Genomic DNA, 8931 nt, shown 5'->3' with positions numbered 1-8931 from the left:
CCCCCCCCCCCCCCCCCCCCCCCCCCCCCCCGCCGCCGCCAGCTAGGGACTCCAGAGCTTTTGGGTCACACTTTGGCCACCAAAGCTCTTGGATTTACTTAGTGCAGTTCTGGTCTCATCCCCTGTTCTTGGGCTCTGAGCATCTGGAGACTCCTGCAGCACGGGAACTGGGTGGGGGGGGGGGGTGTCCTTTCTTACACGTCCCTGGCTTAGGCTAAATTCTCCATCTCCATCAGGACGGGCCGGAGGTGGGAGGGGGAGGCTCCTCTCCTCATGGACCATCCAGAAGGAAAGTTTGGGGCTAGAGGAGCGAGGGCGCCCTGGAGTGCCCAGGCCCTGGCTGTGCTGCAAGGCTTAGAAACCCAACAGGTGGGACTTTCTGGAAAGGTTTTGTATGTTGCCACCCAGCCTTGGTCTCGGGAACCCCTTCCCCATTTCTCCTACATCAGCAGACCTGTGCTGGGCCACAATGGCACCGAGCTCCATTTTTTTTTGCCGCCTCAGAGTTGCCACAGTAAATAATTTACTTTTCTAATTGCAGGGAGGAGGGAGAGAGAAACATTTCCTTCCAGGGAAGTAGAGTCGGTTTTGCCTCCTGTCTCTCTAAGTCGGCACCTAACTTTGAGTAGACATGGCCGGGCCGAATTAGTCAAGCCTGGCTCTTGGTGGATGGCAGAGCCCTAAAGCTGTTCCTTGCATCAAACAGGCAGGGCTGCCAGCCGTGGGATTCCTTGACAGCGCCCGGGACAGACTGGCCCCTCTTCCTTGGGGTGCTCCCAACAGTGTTAGATGGACTGGCTGCCAAGAATATGGTCTTGTGTTACACATGAAACCCCAGGACACCCCAGCCTGTCCTGGTAAAAGATGGCTTTTGTTTGCAGCTCATATTTTTAGTTTAATGTCAGCAAACTAGAGCGGTGTTTGTCTCCTTCCTCAAACCTGTGGTTGTGAAATTTCTGAGAGAAATTAAAAATGGACCTTGCTGGCGGGGACAGACGGGCATCTCAAGAGTGCCAAGCTCCTGGGGCCACCCAGGACCACGCCAGAGTCTCTCCCTGGAGGGTTAGAGGACAGGCTGGTATGCAGATCTAATGAGGCTCATGCTCTTTAAACAAAGGGCCCAAAGATTTGGTCTAGACCTCAGAGCTGTGTTCAGGCCTATTCAAGTTTTGCTGGGATGGTGCATGCCCGGTAATTCCCAGTAGAAATGCTTAGACCAGGAGTGTACAGCAGGAATGTACCTGAACCTTTCTGTCTGTGAATTGCCCATCAAAAGCCCATTTGCAAGGATCCTGTGGGTGTACTAGGAAATAAACTTTTGCCAAGACACTGGGGAAGAGACTTAGAATCTGTAACTGCCTCGCATTTTCAGCCCTCGTCAGAATTTATTTATTTATTAGTGAGTTGGAAGTTGCTTTAGGGCCTTTTTCAGCGTAGCCTTCTGGAACCACAGCCTTGTTCAAGCTTGTGCTTCGCTGAATACTCCTCTTTGATCCTGCCCTGACGTTCCCTTTCTGACCCCATTTCTCTCCCCCAAATGGCATTTGTTTATAATTCATATCACGAGGAGCTTGCTTTTCCTGATCTGATCCTCCGTTTAGTGCAGGGCAAATGCTACTTTCAAAACATTGAATTGATGTGAACCTGCAGATGTTTGCTTGAACGTTCTTCCTCGAAGCTCTACATAGTGAGCAGAGCCCCTGTCAGTGCTATTGTATGGGGCATAGCAATTCTTTGGAAACAGTTTTACTATTTTTTATTTCTGGTTTTTCATTTTTTTTTTAAACATCTACTGTTGATAGTTGAAGCCAAATCATTTTTTTTCTGCTTTGAATTTAAAAAAAAAAACATTTTTGAGAGAAGACTTAATTTAAATTACCCCTCCCTCCTCTCTCTCTCCCCTCCTCTGTGTGTGTGTATGGCACACAGGAGCACAGTGTATGTGTGCAGGTGCCTGTAGAGGCCAGAGGAGGGTTTGAATCCCCTAAGAGCCACCTGACATGGGTGCTGGGAACCAAACCTTGGTCCTCTGCAAGAACAGAAACTCTTACCTGGAGAGCCATCTCTCTAGTCCTGATGCTTTGAATTTTAACATGATGTTGTCTTCGAATCTCTGAACTCTCATGGTACAGGCAATCATTTTGCCTGGGAAGTCTCTCAGGATCAGCCGGGCAGAGGCTGAAGGGGTCACAGTGTAGCCCAGACTGTGTCCCCCCAGATTTGAAGCCCCCTGGCAGAAGATCTCTTGAAACCTATATGAGATAGTAAAGCAGTATTGTGAAAGAAGCGAACTTGGATATATTCAGTTTCTGTGCTGGCTGGAGGATGTAAGGAGGGGGAAAAATAAGAATGCCCTCCTCTCAGGCTGGCAAGTGCCCCCGCCCATTCTAGTCTGAAGCCCACTGTCTTCTTATTTTTCTAGTTCATAAGCTTGTGTAATTGTGAACTTGAGTAATTGGCCATCAGATAATTGGCCATTGGTTACGCCACTGAGGATTTAGTGGGAGTGGGGCCCTGTCAGTTAGGCAGTTTCCTTTAGAAACCGTCGACCTTCTGAGTTAATAGTCTTCATGAAGTGTTCTTTTGTGGGGGGCAGGGACAGGGTTGTAGGCTCCCTTCTAGTCAGAGCCTGACAAATAAAGCTTTCCATAAAGTATTTGCTAGCTGAGTGTATGAAGTCCACCCTCATCTCCAGCTCCAGGAAGGTGATAGCTTCAGGGCTGTCAAGGGTGCATGGCTTCTTCCTCTAGCTCTTCTTGGGGGCATGTCTGTGCATTCCCACACTCCTCTTCCTCTGGTGACTGGACCCAGCTTAAACCCATTAAGATCAGGGCTGACCGCATCACTCCTCAGGCACCAGCCCCAAAAGAAGCTTCTTTGTGTCCTGGATGCCAAGGAAGGGTGGCCTCAGTTAGCCACTGACTTGAAGAAGTCCATGCTCATGACAGACACCTCCCTAGGTGTGAACTACCACGTTGAAGATCAGCATCACATGCCTGTGGTTCTTCACCCTGTGAGTCCCTCGTGGGTGCTGCCCGTGGCAGGTCATCCTCTGCCACTAAATTGTCTCCCATACCTGCCCGAGGCAGCAGGGCTGTCCTTTGATGGAGTGCGTCTTGCGGAGTTGGGAGGCCCTGGGCAGCGCTATGTGAGGAGCGCTCCTTCAGCCTTCCCTTTGTGTTTCTCACTACGATTGTGGTTTTTGTTTAAAAGCTCCTGTTCCCGGAGAAGCCTGCCAAGGAGAAAGCCTCTCTCTCATCTTCTTCTTCTACAGTCAGTTTACTTTCACTGTCACCTGGGGATCCTTTGCCTGGGTGGAGTGTGTGGAAAGATTAAAGCCTTTATTTAAAAACTTCGTTGGATCATGCTGAGCATAGACTGCGTCCGGAAGCATGATTCTAACCTCTACCTCTGTCTGTAAACTGGAGACACATACGAGGGAAGCAGTTCTCCGCTCCTCGCCACTCAGGGACAACTGGAGTTTTTTTTTCCTTCCATAGTATAGAATGCATACATGGCCTGAACATCCCTTGCCAGAGATTTTGAAACCCAAGAGGCACTAACATTTGCAAGTTTTTGAGAGCCACCATGCGAACACAAGTGGAAAATTCCACACCTGATTTCAATGATAGGCCACAGTCAAACCACAAATGAATAAAGATATATAGGTCGCCTGCAGACTCTGCAAGTAAGGGGACCGTGGAACACAAAGGAATTGCACACTGAGTCTTGGGTCCAATCCCTAAGATACTTCATGGTGTATGTGTAGATTTCCCAGAATTCAAACACTGTCCAAAATTCAAAAGCTTCTGGTGCCAGTCATTTCAGATAAGGGAAACGTGTCACACACACATGCACACACAGCAATTAGTTTAGACCCCATCATGCATTTCACATCTTGTTCAGTAAAATCTGTTTTATGCAAATACACCATTCTGTCAAGTCATTATTAAAATATGTGATAAAAGTTTGGCCTTTTAAGTTTATCGACCTTCATGTGTGACCGCCCTTACTTACCCCGTGTGCAAAGCATTGGTTCAGTATCATTTATTTCTACGTTGTTACACATGGTTACTTTTACATTAGGAATAAGTTTGAAATCATTCTAGTACTTGGGGCCGCTTTTATCAATTGAAACTTTTTTTGAAGAGGTGCCAGGCGGGACCTTTTAAAGCTGGGTCTGTTAGGAATCTGAAGTGCTGAGCCTGGTATCCTCCTTCCTTGGGCAGCTAAAGGGTCTGAACTGTCGCGGGACTTTTCAGAGCAGCCCTAAGAGGGGGCAGTCTCCTTCCCTGGAGAGGGCTTAGTGGATCCCAGCCAGTGTCTTCACTTCCTTGCCCTCTGAAATGCCAGGGGATGACCAAGAGAGGCTGGCTGGGGACTGTCTGAGTATTGGAGAAGGGAATCCACCCTCCACCAGAGGCAAGTGCTATCTGGATTTGTCTGGCACAAAATCATTTTACTTATGATGGGCTTGATCAACCCGGTTAGTTATTTAAAAAAAGAAATCCAAGGCTTCCAGCACAGGTATCTTACCCTTCTTAAACTCAAGGAAAGACAGACCTCTTTTCACTCTGGAGGTCGTGGGACAGACACATGCTGTCCCGAAAGTCTTAGTTAGCAGTCTTCTTCTGAGGGTTTCGGAGGAAAAAAAAAAAGACGGAAACCAGATGTCCTTCTTCTGACTTCTTTTTCCTCTCTTGAATGTTGGGGCTCCATCTTATCTGAATTTATAATTTATCCTTTTTTTGGATCAAATGTGATTGAGTGACCCTTGCAAGCAGAATTGCAACGTGTCCTCTCTCTCTCTCCCCTCTCTATGTCTCTGTCTCTCTCCCTTTCCCCCTCTCTGCCAGACACTGTTCTGTGCTCAGGACCCCACCATACACGTACGGACGCACACGTACCCTGTAGCGGGTACACACCAAGCCAGTGGAGAGGTAGACAGTGCATGTAGTATGTCAGTGGGAACGAAGGGAAGTAGAGAGTGAAAGACAATACAGGGCTCTGAAAGGCAAGGGCTGCCCTTGGGGAATGCCGCTGAGCCGATGACGTTGAACAGGAGAGACTTTGGGGAGCAAAGGAGGCAGCTGTGCACCCATCTCACGCAGTGTATTCCAGTTAAAGAGCAGATCCAGGCCACATTGTGTTTCCAGTGGAGTCGTGCCAGGCAGGGTGCTCTGGGTATCCAGAACAGAGGGCCGGAGGCAGCTGAAGACTGTGGAGTGTGCAGGACTCGGCCTTGACTGGGATGGAGGGGACACCTGGAAACAGGAACATGGGGGAGCCCGGGCTGGCCAGAATGAAGCAGGTTGACAGTGGGCCTCTGGTTACGTTCTTCATCTTGTGACAGTGACGGCCACTTCATTAGGGTGCTCACTGTACCAGTCTTCCCCTCCTCACTTCTCCATTTCTCAGGTTTTGAAGAAGTAACATATGAGGTTTGATCTATAGAACAAAACACCCACACGCAGCTTTCAGGGTTGTGTTGGCAACTGATTAAAAACATAGACCTAATGAACCAATGATTTGGGAGTAGAAGACCTGGGTCTCACTGGGCTGGGTACCCTAGTCGCTGCCCTATGAATTTCTGTGTTTTATGACACTTAAAAAACCCACACATTTTAGTGGAGATGACATTTTAGTGGAGATGACATTTGACTGTGTTGCAATAGATGGCATCTTAGCACCGTGCTGACCTTTAAGGAGCAGCCCTCTTCCTTCTTAGTAGGACAGAAAGTAGTGGTGTACCTCCACAGTTGACATCCTTGGAGCCCCTTAGAGACAGTGGAGAGACCTTCCGTCAACCGTGTGTGCCCTGTGACACATCTGGGAGGCTCAGGCGCTGCTGGGGTGTGGAGATGCTGGCTTGGCTTCACCCCTGGCTCCTTCAAGCCTGCAGAGCTTGCTGCCTGCCCAGCCTTCTCTGTTTGCTTACCTTCTGTGTTCAGAGTGTCTGAATTTGATGCTGGTCTCTGTGTGTTCATGTGTACAGGTATACATATGTGTGCAGGCTCACATGTGTGGCTGCATGTGCAGATCAGAGGTGAATTCTGGGGTCAGTGTCTTCCCTCCAGCACTGTGTACCATTTTGGGGGGTGAGGGGCAGAGCCTTTCACTGGCTTGGAACTTGCTAAGTAGGCGAGGCATGCTGTGAGCCTGTCTCTGCTTTCCAGGGCTGAGATTTCAAATATACCACTACACCCAGATTTGTTTTTATGTGAGTCCTGAAGATTGAAGTCATGTTGTTATGCTTGCAAGGCACATACTTTACTGACTGAGATCTCTCCCTAGCCTCAGTCTCTTTTAAAAATTACTATTATTGGTGATGAGGTTGGTGAAGAGTGAGAATGGGAGGGGAAGGGAGTAAGTTATTTAACTTGGGGCTTGAACTTCAAGTTCAGATAGATAGACAGATATCCTGGGAAGAGTACGTCCGTTAGTCCCTGTGCTGGGCCGCTCCTCCAGCCCTCTGAGAAATGTGCTTCAGTTATGACTTGCCTTGTTGCACCTTCCTCTTGTGACTTGTCAGGGCAAGGATCTTGTCTCAGGCATCGTTATAGCCCAGGGGGGATTTAGAAAGCATTAAGAGAGTTGATAGGTGAGTCTCAGAGCTTTCTCTTCCAACCAATCTCTGCCAAGCCCATAAGTCAGAACAAGAGGGATCAGCCAGGCTGGACAGTCAGGACCAAACAGATTCTGGTGTGGTCTCCTCTATGATCTTCCAAATCTCGCTGCTCTTGTTTTTATTACAGCCCAAGGCAGGTAATAGTAAGTGGTCTAGGTAATTGAGGGAGGAAGGTATTTACTGAAGGGAATTAGGTGTATTTAAAGTTGTTGGGCAGCCAGAGGCACGGGGTATCTGGAATAACTTCCAGCCAGCAGAAGCAGTGTGTAGTAACTTATAAACTGGTACGGATTGGCATGACTGTCCGCAGGGCCAGTAATCTTGGGCTGGGTGTGGAACCATTTGTTGAGCTCAGTGACCAAACCAATGACCAATTGGGAGTAGATCCTCTGATGCTATTGCAATCCCCTCTTGTGCTCTAGTCATGTCTTGCCAGCAGCTAAACAGCCTCACAGGCAGGCATGTGGCCTTTGTTCTTGGTGGCTTTCCACAGTGTCTCTCACTTGAGGGACCAAATACATATCTGTAGCTTCAATTTCAAACAGCGTGGGAAACACAGCTTTAAACCTGTAGCCTCTACAGCCTAGGAACATTCGAGAAGAGTGGTGGAGGAATGAGGAACACATGGCCCTGGGGACCTAGAAATCTGAGCAGCCATTCCCAATGCGCTTTGCTTATAAATAATTTACACACACCATATCATCATGTATCTAGGATAGGGTGCCTTCTAGCCACGGTGACTGTATATTCATGTTTTCATTGTGGTCTGGATCATCCCATTCATTGACTCTCCCAGCTGTGATTCTGTTCCTTTCCACATGGTGATGTGGCTCATGAAGGCCCGGTGGTTCCTGGAAACGATGCTCCTCTCTTGTGGGTCGGGTTGCACTGGCTGATCACAGCATCTGTAAACTGGCCCGAACTTCTCTTGTGTATATCCAGCTAGTGAAATCCCCCCCGGGGGGGGGGGAGTACCGAGATGGCCACTGTGGCTCCTACTTTCTGGTTGCCTGTCTGTCCCAACACTCAGAATATCCACCCAAACTGTCTCAAGGTGTGTAGCCTCAGGTGACAGATTAGATGGGGTGGAGGTGGGGGCTGTTTCTGACCGTCTATGTTCCTGACACCTGGAACATAGACCTATGTTCCTGACATACCTTTTGTGGACCATTCTGACCTTGAACTTCTGATCTTCTCGCCTCTTCCTCCCAAGTGCTGAGACGTTAGGCATCCATGACCAGGCCCAGCAACAGTTTCATTTTCTTGGTGTGTGTGTGTATGTGCATGGCACATGTGCTTGATGTGCCAGAGGTTGATGTCTGGTGTTTTACTTGATGGCTCTCAGCCTTATCTTTTGAGATAGGCTGTCTTCCTGAACTTGGAACTAGGCTGGCCGGCTGATGAAGGATCCTCTGCCCCCTCAGTGTTGGGGTTACAGATGTGTTCTGTTTGTGCTGTCTTTCTGTGTGGGTGCTGGGATCTGACCTTGGGGTCTCATCTTGCACAATAGGCACTTTACCTACCTAGCTGTCTCCTTAGCCACAGCTTCATTTTAAAATGTGTTAAATAATAACTGGAAGTTCTAATGGTTCCTTCCCAGATCAGTGTCATTTGGACTTGTCTTGAGTATAGTCAGTAATCATCAGAAGTGTCTGATCCCCTTGGATAACTGTCCAGTGTGAACCCAGCATTGTGTGTGGAGGGGCATGTGTTATTTTGACTTTAGCTAAGCTGTGAAGCAAGAGCTGCAGTTAACATGACTGCTGCACATGTGTCAGAGAAACACAGCTAGAGATTGAGAAATAGGTCCTGTCAGCATAGGGTCCTTCCCAGTCTCGAAATCCAACGGTTAACAGAAGAGCTTTGGGGGAGAAAGCCCACAGAGAACGTCTCTCAGGTGGAAAGGGCTGGTGACTGGATTTCCGTTCCTTTCAGGGACTCCCAGAAAATGGATCACATTTCTTAGTGGTCCACATGCCTCAGTTTCACCTCACTGGATATGGTCACGCCCCATAGTACAGAGGGACAGGATTTAGAACCAAGAAAGCAGCATGTGTGCACGTCAGGCCTTGACTGTGTACTGTGCCCATTCCGTCTCTTTCAAGACTGCTCTCCTCCAGAGACAGGCTTTCCCTCTGTAGCCCTGGCTGTCCTGGAACACACTTTGTAGACCAGTCTGGCCTTGAGCTCAGAGAACTGCCTCCCGAGTGCTGGAATTAAAGGCATGTGCCACCACAACCACCACCACCTCCCAGACTTCTGAGATATTCTTGTTGGTTGCCTATGAAGAGTTAGCCTCAGTT

General features: G+C 48.7%; 1 protein-coding gene across 2 annotated transcripts in view; it reads left to right on the top strand.

Moving 5' to 3' along the window:
- The window catches only part of Chst11 (carbohydrate sulfotransferase 11), a 206017-nt gene that overhangs the window by 1281 nt on the left and 195805 nt on the right, over positions 1 to 8931 (top strand). The gene's annotated exons all lie outside the window — the stretch shown is intronic.

This window comes from Psammomys obesus, unplaced genomic scaffold (assembly GCF_907164565.1).
Source record: "Psammomys obesus unplaced genomic scaffold, mPsaObe1.curated_primary_1811, whole genome shotgun sequence".
NCBI classification, from domain to species: Eukaryota; Metazoa; Chordata; class Mammalia; order Rodentia; family Muridae; genus Psammomys; species Psammomys obesus.
This window is presented reverse-complemented; position numbering and strand designations above follow the sequence as displayed.